Source organism: Callithrix jacchus, chromosome 2, assembly GCF_049354715.1.
Source record: "Callithrix jacchus isolate 240 chromosome 2, calJac240_pri, whole genome shotgun sequence".
NCBI classification, from domain to species: domain Eukaryota; kingdom Metazoa; phylum Chordata; class Mammalia; order Primates; family Cebidae; genus Callithrix; species Callithrix jacchus.
The window spans coordinates 151,927,185-151,941,918 of NC_133503.1; the positions used below are offsets into that span (position 1 = coordinate 151,927,185).

Genomic DNA, 14,734 nt, shown 5'->3' on the forward strand with positions numbered 1-14,734 from the left:
CCCCTCTATGATGTGACAAAGTGGGGAGACAAGGAGCCCTTTGAATGGGAATCCCAGCAGCGTCAGGCCTATCAGGAACTGAAAACAAAACTAATGTCCGCTCCAGCTTTGGGGCTCCCTAATTTAATGAAGCCCTTCACATTATATGTGGCAGAAAGAAAAAAAGTGGCAGTTGGGTCCAGGTGTATTGAGTGGTTACACCTGCTTCCTAGTCCAAACATTAAGACCTTGGCCCAGGTCTGTAGCTTACCTCTCCAAGCAGCTGGATGGAGTTTCCAAAGGATGGCCCCCATGCTTAGGGGCCCTGGCAGCAACTGCTCTGCTAGCACAAGAAGCGGATAAGCTAACTCTGGGACAGAACCTAAATATCAAGGCACCTTACGCAGTAGTGACGCTAATAACCGGGAACTCTTGTCCAGCAAGAGTATTCCAACCTGAGTGGGGGGTGCGCAAGAAAAAAAGAAGACAGGAAAGCAGGGTCAGGAGGGTTGAGGAGTTAGTGCTCCAACAACAACTTTATTTCTCAAAGTCTTTGATTATATGCATTTTCCAGGCTCTGGTTTACGTCAGTGTAAGAGAAAGACAAGTAGACAAATCATGTGTCAATCACAATGTAGATGCCAGATAAGCAATAAGTGATCATAAAGGTTACTGATTATTTTTAGTGCACAGCTGCAAACTCCAGTTTCTCATGACATTCTTATTCCTCATAAATACCTTGTTCCTCATGAATGCCCTTCCACATGGTTATCTCTTAACTAGATTTTCCTGTGTCTATTCCTGACTCCTTTATCTCGACTTCCCTCGATCAGGCATCCCTGTGTCTGGGCTCAAAACCACCCGTCTTGTGAAACTCACTTTGCAGGCATTCACACAGTTGGGATCCCAACAGTTTTCCCCTTTTTTTATTTTTTAGCTGCAACTCAAATAACTTAAGTTGCAACTGTTGGAGGGAGGAGAACAGGAATCGAAGGATAACAGGCAATAGAAGAATCAGGAGGAGGACTAACACTCCTAAGCCAATTAGAGATGAAAAAGATGGTATTTTAGACCACTGCAGCCAGGAGGACAAGATATTCACAATATCTTTGGCTATAGTAGCATCTAAAGGGAGCTGTTCTCTGGAAGCATCAATTGCATATATTTGTTTCTGTAATCTTCTTCTATCTAGAGACAAATTATTATGGGACCATATCCCTTGAAAATGGGTCTTAACTAAAGGCCATTGCCATTCAGAAGCATTATATTCCTTATTAGTAACACAAATGAAAGTAAACTCGGCATGGCACCGAAGTGCAAGATGATTTTGAATATTGTACACTTTATTTCCGAGAAGAGTAACAGTTTCTTCCAAAGCATTCAACTTTGCTTCTAATTTCTTATCTATATCCATCTGAGTTCCTAAAGATGTAGAGATACTCTTTGCTAAGTGGTTAACATAAGCAGCAGTTTGTATATTGTAGGCTAGACTGACTGCAGCAGTGGCAGCAGTAGCAACAACAGTAACAACTGCAATAATACTGGCAGTAAGCAATCCTAAAAACTTTTTAGGGTGCACCATCAAATCCCTAACTTGTTGTAAAACTTGTAATCCTCTGTCATCATACCAAGGCCCAGAGATATTAACAGGAAGCATAACATAAGAGTGTTAATGATCAATCATAATAACTGGAGTTGGGAAGACAGTTGAATCAATACAGTTAGTAAGAACACAATCAGGGCAAGTTATAGAATAATGTCCACTATTTCACTTATAGATATGTTCCCATAAAGAATAGCGTAAGGGGAGGCTACACAAGCTTGTACATAAATTACTTGCAACCTTTTGGGGAGTAGTTACTTCTTAGGCTAGCTCGCATACCACTAGGGTATAGAGCTAAAAACAGTCTCCAAATAGAGGAATAAGCCTGACCAGAAGGAGTTGTTAATAATGGAGTAATCCATCCTCCAGGGACTTCATAACGATCGTACCCCGAAGACAGAGGAGTAGAAACAGACCAGTCATGTAATACAAGACCATTGGGTAAAGTATAAGTCACAACCGGCCCATGATAACATTGCCTCTAAGGAGGAATTCCAGAAAATAATTGTGTAAATGAAACACAGGAAGGATTTTTTGAAGAAGGGAGAGATGTTACATTTTCAGACTCTTTAATTCCTAAATGAAAGATTCCCCAATCTTGATTAGCATACATTTCTTCTCCCGGTCTAAGATCAGGTTCTCCCTCAAATGTCCACTGTTGTCGATTTCCCAAATCCAAACAATTAAGCCCTGAATAAGATTTATCATTTAGCTGTTGTCTCAAAAGAGCTGTAGCCCAAACATGGGAGACATAAAAGCACACAGGAGGTGCAGCAACTTGAGCAGTAAATGCATATGCCTCCTTTTGGGGTGTAATATGAGAAGACGAAGGGAGCCCAAAAACAGTGGCATCATTTAAGTACACAGTAAAGGGGGGGTCATTCCAAGTAACAGGGTGCAACACAGGAGGATCTGGCACATAAGCCCACAAAGATTGCTCTTCAGGCCACCCTGCTGGAACCTGACAAGACAAGATAGCCATCATAGCTATCAGAGCAACCAGAGTCCTTGGGGTACCCTGAGAATCCACAAGTTGGGCTGCTTCAGCGCAAAGGTGCTTCAGTTGACCCCAAGTGGGAAGACGCTATGTGGTCTGGGCAGGCCAACGTCTCCTTTGATGATGACGTGGCCGTGGAGGGGACAAATGCAGTCATCTCAGTCGAGGGATCAGGGACCCAGGCTTTCCCATTGAGAGGAGGTCCATGTTTCACCAACTGCTCCGTAACCCACAGAGGGCTTTCAGCTGATCTAGGAAAAACACAAACATGTCCTCATCCCCATATTAGGGCTGGATCAGGTCCATTCCATTTGTTAGTCAGTACATCGTTCCATAGCACTTCAGCTTGTGCTCTGGGACTAGGGTGCCAAAAACGTTCAGCAGCGGAATGTCCTTCTGCATCAAAAGTCAAAAAATTTAAAACATAAAGAGCATGTCTAAGCCAAGTATGAGGAGTCCTATGTAAATCAGCTCCTGACTCCCCCATTTTTATTTTTTGTAAAGTTAATTTTAGAATTGCATGAGCGCGTTCAACAATTCCTTGTCCCTGTGGATTGTAGGGTACACCTGTACGATGTTGGATATGAAACTGAGAACAAAAATGACCAAATCCTTTGCTGGTGTAAGCAGGAGCATTATCTGTTTTAAGGATTTTAGGAGGGCCTAGAATAGAAAAGACCAGTAAACAATGAGCTGTAACATCTTTAACAGCTTCTCCAGTATGAGCAGAAGCCACTAAAACATGAGAATAAGTATCAATGGTACATGTACATATTGAAATTTACCAAAAGATGCAAAATGGGTAACATCCACGTGATATACATGGCCACTTTGCAGTCCCTGAGGATTAACTCCATAATGAAAAGGAACTGGCAAGTGGGGGAAGACATGCAGAGCACTGCTTAATGATTTGTCGAGCCTGTTCTTGAGTAATTTTAAATTTCAAACGAAGACTGTGTGCATTTTGATGATGCAGAGCATGAGACGCCTGTGCCTGCTGAAGAGAAGTTAGAACTGGAAAAATGGATTGAGTAAGAAGATCAGCTTGTTGATTTCCTTCACTAAGAGGTCCTGGCAGGTTAGAATGAGCCCGAATGTGACCTATAAAAAAGGAATGATAGCGCCGTCGAAGAGATTCCTGTAGGGGAATCAAAAGGTGAATGATAGTGGAGGAATCAGTAGAACATAATGGAGCAGTCTCTAGGTTTTGTACAAGCTGAACAACATATTGGCTATCAGAGTAAATGTTAAGGGGAACATCCCAGTGAACTAAAATAAATTGTAGTGTAAGGAGTTTAACTCGTTGGGCTGAGGTTTCCTGAGTTTGAAAAGAAAAATGAAGCTCGTTGACAGTGCCAGCAGCAATACCAGATGAGGATCCGCCTGTGAATGCTAGCTGTGCCTGTGACAAAGGTGTTTTAACACATTTTTGGGGAAAAAATGAGCAAATTAAGAGTATAAAATTGTAAAATGTCATCAGTTGGAAGATGACAGCTAATATTTTCTGGAAAACCAGCAAAAGCAATTTGCCAAGTTTCTGAGAATTGCCAAAGCCAAGTTTGTTGAGGGCCTGCATAGGAAACAACAATTTCTGGATGCTCGTATCCAAACAGTGCAAAAGCACAAGTTCTGCCTTTAGCAACCAGGGCAGCAACCAAATCATAATAAGGAGTGGCTACTTTTCCAGGACTGGCAGGAAGGTGTAACCATTTTAATATTTCTTGTCAGAAAATACCTGTAGGTGTGTATTGTGTATGTAACACACAAAAGCTCCAGGGTGCCTTGTCCTGTACTCTATTTAACTTTTGTTCTGCCAAGGCTCTTTGGACGACGTGGAGTGTTTGCATAGCTTCAGGAGTAAGCTGGTGGGAGGAAGTAGGGTTAGAAGGTCCTTTTAAAATGTCAAATAAGGGTTTTGATTCTCCTGTAGTAAGTTTGAGACTAGGTCTGATCCAATTTAAATCACCCAAAAATTTTTGGAAGTCATTAAGAGTTTTTAATTGAGAAGTATTTAGTTTTGGAATTTCATAAGATATTTTCTGTGACTCAATTACTCATCCTAAATAATGATAGGGAGCAGAAGATTGGATTTTCTCTGGAGCAACTACAAGGCCAGCATTAGTCAAACAATTCTGCAACTGCACAAAGGTAGACTGTAAAAGAACATCAGATGCAGCAGCAATTAAGATATCATCCATACAATGAATAAGGAGAATGTCAGGATGATGTTGCCTGACAGGAAGAATAGCTTTTGCAACAAAAGTTTGACAAAGTGTAGGGCTATTAGCCATACCTTGAGGCAACACAACCCATTCATATCTGTCCCAAGGCTGTTCATAGTTAGTAGATGGGACACTAAAAGCAAATCTTTTATAATCTTGCGGGGCAAGAGATATGGTAAAGAAACAGCCTTTTAAATCAATAACAATCAGCTTCCAATTCTGAGGTATTGTCACAGGAGATGGCAAGCCAGGTTGAAGAGGTCCCATTATTTCCATGGTTTCATTCACTTTCCTTAAATCCTGTAAAAGTCTCCATTTGCCAGATTTTTTCTTAATAACAAATATTGGAGAATTCCAAGGGCTTTGAGTGGGTTGGATATGTCCTGCCTCAAGTTGTTCCCGAACCAACTCTTGAGCAGCAAAAATTTTTTCTTTAGACAAGGGCCACTGTTCTACCCAAACTGGGGAATCGGATTTCCAGCAAAGAGCATCAGCATGGGCACTGGGAGTATCAGTGGCCCCTAGGAAAAATACCCCAAACCTAGTTTGTCATATTTTGGGGAAGGACTTATAGGTTTTAACATTCCCTGTAAACTTTTACCTAAGCCTTTTCCTTCTTGGTAGCCTTGTTTTTTCATAATTTGCCAAGCAAAATTTCCAGTATTAAGTTTTGCTCCCATCACTTCTAAAACATCTCGACTCCACAAATGAAACGGGAGTCCTGGGAGGATGTAAGGATGAAAATGTCCCTCATGTCCCTCAGCATCAGTCCATTTTAATAAATTAGTAGATTGTTCAGGATTATTACTCATTTTCATTCCTTGTAAAGAAGTCATAGATGGGGAGGAAGGCCACTCTGTAAAGGCCAGCGATTTGGTGAAATAACAGAAATATCAGCTCTAGTATCTAGCAGACCCTTAAAAGGCTTGCCAGCAATCCATATAGTTAATTCAGGGTGAGAAGCAGTAATAACTGCACCCAATAAGCATGATTTGAGGATCCAAAAGCGGAGTGACTTCGAGCCTCAGTGGAAAGGGGATTGCCTATAGAAGTATTAATAGGTACAAGAAGAAGCTGGGCTATAGGCTTATCAGGAGTTAGTTAAATATTCTATGAGGTGCCCAAGCCATGACTTTAATTTCTCCTGTATAATCTGCATCTATAACCCCAGGAAGGACTTGTAGTCCCTTCATAGTCCATGCACTTCTGCCTAACAAAAGGCCAAAATGACCTCGAGGCAAAGGACCAAAAATTCCTGTAGGAATAGCCTGAGGACCCATCTCCAGAGTTAATACTTCTCGGGAGGAGGGACAGAGGTCAAGTCCTGCACTGTCTGGTGTTGCCCTATACAGCTGAGAAATGGATTTGCCATTCCTGGATTCGGTGTCTCCTGGAGTACAGGTGCCTCGAATATCTGTGGGGTTTGGGATGGCCCCTCTGGCTGTTTCCCAACTTAGGCTGTAAATAATTTCCTTGTGCATCCCGCTTAGAGCAGCACTCACTAGCCCAATGATTTCCTCGATGACAACGAGGGCATTCCCCAGGCTGCTTTCCACTATTAGAAGGATTGGAAGGCATTTTTCTTTCCTCAGGCACATCAGCCTGACATTGTTGAGCAATATGTCCAGAATTACTGCATTTAAAACACTTAGGTCCTTGTCCTTCCTTATTATTAAATTTTTGTTTCACATAAGCGGCAACAGACATTCCTGCTTGGGCAGCAGCCATGGCTAATCCCTGCTGATAAGCAGGTCCTATATCAGCACAAAGGCAAATATAGTCAGTAAGTGTGCCTTTCTTTTTCCATGGTCGTATAACTGCTTGACAGGCTGGATTAGCATTTTCATATGCCAATTGCTTAACCAATAAAGTGCCAGCTTCTCCATCCTGTACCAGTCTACCAACTGCCTGAAGTGAGACACAAAATTCTGATATGGTTCATCAGGGCCTTGTTTAATTTTTGCCAGTTCCTCAGTTTTAACCCCTATTGATGGCAATTGTTTCCAAGCTTGTAAGGCTAAAACATTAATTTGTCCATAAGCTATCTCAGGAAGCTGTATTTAAGATATGTCCTTTTCCTATAAGCATATCCAAAGGGACTGGAATTTGTTGAGCACGGTTTCTCTGTGCCTGATCAAAAGCACGATCATCATAATCAGCTCTCCAAAGAAGATAATCTCCACCTGAGAGGCAAGCCTTTGTAAGGCGACCCCAATCATGTGGAGGCAAAGCTTCTGTAGTTAAATTTTCTAAAAGGGAGACAGTATAAGGGGCCATAGGGCCATATTGAGCAACAGTCTCTTTTAACTCCTTCAGTGTTTTAGAAGGAATTGGCTGATACCTACAAACTGTCTGTCCTTGGGCATCCTGAACTTCTGCAACAGGAAAGAGGAATGGAAACATGCTATCCACATCAGTAAATTCTCTTTAATTGGACAGTAAGGCATTAGTTAAAGGAGTTATAGGAGCCATATCTGTGGCTCATAAAGTTATAGGCATACCCCCAGGAGAATAACTCCCCATGCCCATGCTAGTTTCCTGAACTACGAGAAAGCACTGCTGATTGGAAACAGCACAGGAACAAAGTGAAAGTAAAATTTGAAACTGTTTTAAAAAATCAGGGGGCAAGGTAAGCAAAATAGGACCAGGTTGCCATTAGGCATAGTTTCTGGAGGCTTACTAGGTTCCACTATAACCTCAGTTAGAGGGACATCATAAGAATTAGAATCATACTCACTATGGTGACTACAAGAACCTCTTTCGGCAATTTCTTCTTGTTCAGGCGGCACCGGGGAAAAGTCTGAATCTCTGGGTGTAAGACCCACCTGTACTTGATAAGTATGTGAGGGTGGAAGAGGAAAATGATAAGGAGGGGCAGAAGGCAACGGAGATGGACAAACACATCCATGGAGGTTACTCCAAACAGTGGTTAATATAGCAGTTTGAGGTAGGTTATTACTTTGAGAACAAAATTGACTAATCTTTTCTCCAATAAGTCCCCAAGCCTTTTCACCCAAATTTCCACCTTCAGGGACCCAGGGACACAATTCACAAATAATTGCAAAAGCTCCTGTACTTGACTAAACTTTATATCATGACCTTGAGACTTAATCATAGAATGCAATAAAGGTACAAACAACTTATCTTCTTTAGATTCTAGTTGCCCCATTTTTTACTCCTGATTATTCACACTTAGTAACCTTGATAAGCTCCTAAAACTTTGTATTTACAAAAAACTCTTAAAACTTTGTATTTACAAAATCTTTTCAAGCCTTTCAATACTTACCGCTGCAGCCACTCACCCAAATGTCATCAAAATCCCTGATCTCAGGTCCCTGTTTTCGGGCACCACGTCTGCCAGGAACTCTTGTCCAGCAAGAGGATTCCAACCTGAGTGGGGGTGCACAAGAAAAAAAGAAGACAGGAAAGCAGGGTCAGGAGGGTTGAGGAGTTAGTGCTCCAACAACAACTTTATTTCTCAAAGTCTTCGATTATATACATTTTCCAGGCTCTGGTTTACGTCAGTGTAAGAGAAAGATAAGTAGACAAATCATGTGTCAATCACAATGTAGATGCCAGATAAGCAATAAGTGATCATAAAGGTTACTGATTATTTTTAGTGCACAGCTGCAAACTCTAGTTCCTCATGACATTCTTGTTCCTCATAAATACCTTGTTCCTCATGAATGCCCATCCATATGGTTATTTCTTAACTAGATTTTCCTTTGTCTGTTCCTGACTCCTTTATCTTGACTTCCCTCGATCAGGCATCCCTGTGTCTGGGCTCAAAACCACCCGTCTTGTGAAACTCGCTTTGTAGGCATTCACACGGTTGGGATCCCAACATCTAATGATTACCAGAGGGCACCACTGGTTATCAAATATTAGGCTGACCAATACCAGGGCCTGCTATGTGAAAATTCCCGCATCACCATTGAAGTCTGCAACACCTTAAACCCTGCCACTTTGCTCCTAATTTCAGAGGGTCTCATTGAACACAACTGTGTTGAGGTCCTGGACACAGTCTATTCCAGCAGGCCTGATATTCGGGATCAGCCATGGGCAGTAGTAGACTGGGAGTTGTATGTGGATGGGAGCAGCTTTGTCAATCCACGAGGGGAAAGATGTGCAGGCTACGCTGTGGTAACTCTGGACACTGTAATTGAGGCCAAATCCCTGCCTCAGGGCACCTCAGCTCAGAAGGCTGAACTCATTTCCTTAACTCAAGCCTTAGAGCTGAGTAAAGATAAGGTTGTAAACATTTACACTATCGATATGCCTTCCTGACTCTCTAAGTACATTGAACACTGTACAAAGAGAGAGGCCTGTTAACTTCAAGGGGAAGAGAAATAAAGTATCAGCATGAAATTTTGCAACTGCTAGAAGCAGTCTGGAAGCCCCAGAGGGCAGTGGTCGTGCATTGTTGAGGACATCAGTGGGCCCACACTTCCATGGCCCTGGGAAATTCTTGAGCGGATTCAGCAGCTCGTAAGGCAGCATCTGCCCCCTACAGAATAGCAGTTACAGCCGTACTGATTCCCCAGATCCCTGATCTAACACCTACTTACTCTAAGGAGGAAAGAGACTTTCTCCAGACAGAGGGGGACAACTGATTAAAGAAGGATGGATCCAACTGCCAGATGGAAGAATAGCAGTACCACAGCTGCTGGGGGCAGCAGTTTTACAAGCCGTACATGAGACCACTCATTTAGGTCAAGAGTCACTTGAAAAGATGTTGGGCCAATACTTTTGCATCTTACACTTAGCAGCCTTGACCAAAACTGTGGCACAGCGATGCATTACATGTCAGCAACACAATGCGTGGCAGGGTCCAACTATTCCCCCTGGAATTCAAGCTTATGGAGCAGCTCTGTTTGAAGATCTCCAGGTAGACTTTACCGAAATGTCCAAGTATGGGGGACATAAGTATTTGTTGGTCCCAGTGTGCACCTACTCTGGATGGGACTGAAAAAGCCCATGAAGTAACCCATGTGCTGCTTCAAGATCTTATCCCTAGGTTTGGACTGCCACTGCACATCGGATCAGACAACAGACCAGCATTTGTGGCAGATTTAGTCTGGAAAACAGTAACAGCCTTGGGTATCACCTGGAAACTGCATGCTGCCTACCTACCTCAGAGTTCTGGAAAAGTGAAAAAAAATGAACCGGACCATCAAAAACAGCTCAGGGAAAGTATGTCAGGAAATAAGATTAGAGTGGGCACAGGCACTTCCCTTGGTATTATTCAAAATTAGTGGCACCCCCTTTAGGAAAAACAGGATATTCCCCTATGAAGTCTTATACCATAGGTCCCCTCTCCCATTCTGGGCACTCCTAGAAACGCCTCAGGAGTGGGAAGAGATTGAGTTAGGATGCTAGTTATCAGCTCTGAGGAGAAATGCTTAGGATACTTCAACCTAAGTAAATAATAAATGTCTTGTAAGTCTTTCTCTCCCCAGTTAACTCTTTCTCACTGGGTAATCACGTGTGGATAAAGGACGGGAGTACAGCCCCTCTAAAGCCACAATGGAAAGGACCTCAGACCTGATCCTGACCACTCCCATAGCCATGAAGGTAGAGGGAATCCCAGCCTGAATCCACCTCAGCCGTATAAGAAACCAGCAATAGCTGAGGCTTAGACCAAGGCAAGGACTGCAGAATCACCTTAAAAAGGACAACAAGCCTTGCTCCAGCCACATCCCGGAAGCTGGCTGGTCCACATATGGCCGAAGCATGAGGAGATTCATCATGGGACTTGTTCTTAATATTTAGACTTGCACAGCAGGAACATTAACTAATTTTGAAAAAATGTCCTCAGTATGTACACCAGGTAGGACATAAAAGTTACTGTCATTCTTTTGTCCTGCAGTTCTTACAAATGTACGGGGACACAGAAGGGAACCTGTTTATATAATAGTACTCAATATAAGGTGTGTAATCCATGAGATGGACAGGTAGCTGTGTCGTAGGCATCATTAAGCCATCTTTCTTCCTATTATCTGTTAAGACAGGAGAGCTGTTAGGGTATCCAGTCTACTCCACTAGGGAGAAGAGAGACCTAAAAATAGGAGATTGGGCAGATGATGAGTGGCCACCGGAGAGAATTATTGAGTATTATGGGCCGGCCACATGGGCTAAGGATGACTCATGGGGATACCAGACCCCTATTACATGCTCAACTAGATCATCTGGTTGCAGGCTGTTTTGGAAATACTCACTAATGAAACAGGCAAAGCTCTGTCCCTCTTGGCCCGACAAGAACTCAAATGAGAAATGTGATTTATCAGAACCGGCTGGCCCTAGATTATTTGCTAGAAGCCAAAGGAGGAGTCTGTGGAAAATTCAATCTAACCAACTGCTGTCTGCACATAGATGACCAGGGGCAAGCAGTGGAGGACATTGTGCGAGACATGACCAAACTGGCATGCGTGCCTGTACAGGTGTGGCACGGATTTAACCCTGAGTCCTTATTTGGAGGTTGGTTCTCATCCTTGGGAGAATTCAAAATCTTCATCATAAGTGTTATAATAATAGTAAGTGTTTGTTTACTGCTCCCTTGTCTACTCCCCCTGTTCTTTCAGATGATTAGGGGCTTCATCACTACTGTAGTTAGCCAAAAAATGACATCACAAGTATATGATATGAAACCTTATCAGTTGGTTTCTTCAGAAAATCTGGAAAGTGAGAATGAAAGTGAGACCTCTCACTCATATTATAAGGTGGTGAGGGTCTCAAAGTGGGGGGCGGGCTGAAGAGGGAGACCCAGGCATCTTGGATCAACTTTCCCTTTTCATTCCTGAGACTGTAAACTGAAACCCTTTTCATATGTAATTCCTGAGACTGTAAACCGAGACTCTTTTCATATGTTAAGCTATAAACCTAAGATTCTTCCATGTGTAACATATAAAGTATAAGCCTATATGAAGACAGAACCTTCTTTTGTTAGGGGAGCTTGGCTGTTAGGCAACTATGCCACCTTGCTCCCGGCCAAATAAACTCCTTCCTCCTGTATTCGGTGTTCAAGAGATCCATTCCCCATGACTGCTCCTGCTACAGTTGAAGCTGGGCATTTTGGAAGGCCACATGAGGAAAGGAGACCAGCCAGCCCCAGAGATTCCACCCATCTCAGGCCAGGTTCTAGACATGTGAGTGAATGAAAACAAGACAACTTGGATGTGGAGAAAAACTAAGAAATTCAGACAAAAGCCAGAACTGAGGTGGCAGATAAATGGCCCCATCTGAGCCATCTTCAGCCCAGAGAGCCACACAGCAGAGGCCCCAGCTATTGTGATCTAAGATGAGCCATTCCTGTGATGTCCTGCCCAATTTTCTGACCCACAAAACTGTGTGCATAGTAAAATAATTGTGGTTTTACACTACCATGTTTGTGGGAGGTTTTTACATAGTAATAGATAACCAGAGATGATATTTTCACTAGAGTTGACTATAAGATAAAAGGGTATTTTTTAAATAAACACACTAGCACTTGGTTCTCAAAGTATTAGTATTTAAAATTTTCACTTTGTAAGATATTTGCTTATTTCAATAATTTTCCACCCTGAAAACATTTTTGAAATTTCCTTCATAGAAGAAGCACATTATGATTTATGGAGAAGGAGGAGAAGGTAAGAAAGAAAGGAAAAAGGAAGGGAGGAAGTAAGGGAGGGAAGGAGGGCGAAAGGAAGGGAAGGAAGGAAGGAACAGCAGGAGTGAGGGAGGGAGGGAAGAAAGAAGGAAGTGGGGAAGGAAGGAAGGAAGCATCATGGCTGTTATTTTATAATCACTTTTGAATTGGAGCTTAAATAATGCAATTATCACCATATTCTCTACACTTAGCTCTGGATAGCTTTCTCTTTCTCTTTTTCTTTTTTTCTTCACATTTTTTTTTTAAAAAACGAGCCATCACATACTGAAGATTTGTCACTACTGGAAATGTTAAAAAGAATGTGGCAGGCACTCCCAAGGCAACTGAAAGGGAAGAGCTGTGGAAACATTTGGCTCCTTTTCTTGATGCTCAGCACCCCCCAAGGTGTCCGTTTTAAAGGACACAGAACTCATGTAGAGAAATCTGATCCTGTGAGTTTAAAAAAACATCAATTCCATTATAAAGGTCAACTAAGGCAGAACAGAACATAACTGTTATGACAGTAAGTTAGTTTGCTGCATTTGCTCCTCCACAATGTCAACAAGACTACGTGCCACCATGTAGTTAATTTATCTACATAGATTTATCCTGAATCTTTCTGCCATTTATGAAAAGAGGATTTACTTTTAAATAGAGAAGTTTCAAATAGTGAAGTATAAATAGCCCTGTTTCTTACTAGTTCAATGGACAAGCTATTAACCTTTCTGAAACTTACTTTTTAAATTTGTAAAAAAAGAAATTTGATAGTCACTGAGTAAGGCTGATTTGTAGAAACAATAAATGCTTTCAAACCACTATGTTCATACCTGATACATATTAGGCTCTGAATCTCATATATTCTTGCAAATGAATGAGCAGGCATTTAAGTATGTCATAATTGTGCTCTTTTTTTAAGTTTATTTTTAATAAGGAGCTGTAACCACTTCCTAAATAAAGTAATAAAGTTAATTATTGTTTAATTTTGTCCAAAGAAAGTTAAAGGCAACTTAGTTTGCTTATTGTTTTTCTTGACAGTGGAAATAAACCAAGGTAAAATAAGAAAATGATGGGACTGGTATGATGAATAAGGTAATAATGTTTAGACAACAGGAGAATAGTACTGTGATAAAATACAGTCATTACTTGATATTATGAAAATGAGTTTTGAATAATTTCTCTATATACCAACATAACAATCATGTCCTAAGCAAAACTAAATAAACCATTATTAGATATTTCTGGTGCCAGCTTCTGTTAGGCATGATAAATCAAACTTCTCTCTGTTTTACATTATTTCACAGTACCTGGCTGAGAGCTCTGAATTTGACAAATGCTGTTCCTCTGGAATTTTAAGAAATGCATAAGCACCTGAGATATCTTCACAAAAAGACATACGTGAGCTCTTCTTGTGTTGTGGCATCTCCTAAGTAGCCATATAAAAATTCAGAAGTTGAAAAAGAAAAGTTGTAAAAAGATTAGCACAAAGTAATTGCCAAGCATTAAGCTTTGAGGCTACCACCTAGAGAAGTTAGGAAGCTTCCCAATATACATTCAACTGCTTCTAGATCATCTATTATGAGAAGAGAGCTTAAAGTCTGTATAACAGACGCTGCTCCCTCTAGGATGCCAGCTCTAATTAACCACCAAGGGAACTGTCCGAATGATAGGCCAGTCTGTATTAATGTTGTTCCTCTTCTCTGGCAAGAAACTCTTCAAAAACATGGCAGCTTTTTCCAGAATAGAGATTTTAACAGTAACCCTTGTTATTGTTATTTCAAATAACTCCAGGAAAGTGTTTGGCAATGCAAATGAGGTATTCTGCCTTGTGGTGTGGTAGATCAAATGTGTACACCATGTGCTTTCTGCTAGCCAAAAGCTTCTGCTACATATCAGCCGGGAATTTGATAGTGGCTGTTATGAATCATTATATTCCAAACCAAACAGAAGAGTGGCCTACAACCAACTATCATTACAATCATTACAATTTGGAAATATGATGGGGGGGGAAGAATAAACACAAATTAATTCTACATCGTCGTATGTCATTCTAACACTTCCTGGAAACTGGAATATGAAACGCATACTAAGTTCAACACTTCCAAGAGTGGTGAATCAATATCACAGCTTCTCATGTTGTCATCCCTCATTATAGTACTTTTACCATTTCATCATCTTTTAGGAAATATTATTACTACAGGTGTTACTGTGTATTTTCATCTCCGGAATTAAGAAGAAAAAGCTTTAATTTTGAAAGAGGAACTTTAGCAACATCAAGCCTACTTTCCCACATGGCACCTATTAGATGTACT

At 41.4% G+C, this 14,734-nt stretch overlaps 1 long non-coding RNA gene across 1 annotated transcript in view; it reads right to left on the reverse strand.

Moving 5' to 3' along the window:
* Nucleotides 1-496: 496 nt before the first annotated feature.
* Nucleotides 497-14,734, reverse strand: part of LOC144581600 (uncharacterized) — a 36,592-nt gene continuing 22,354 nt past the window's right edge. Inside the window, exons 3-4 of the long non-coding RNA XR_013532636.1 lie at nt 8,104-8,191; nt 497-2,830 (exon numbers count right to left, since the gene is read on the reverse strand). This is a non-coding gene — a long non-coding RNA (uncharacterized LOC144581600). The remainder of the gene's footprint in view (nt 2,831-8,103; nt 8,192-14,734) is intronic.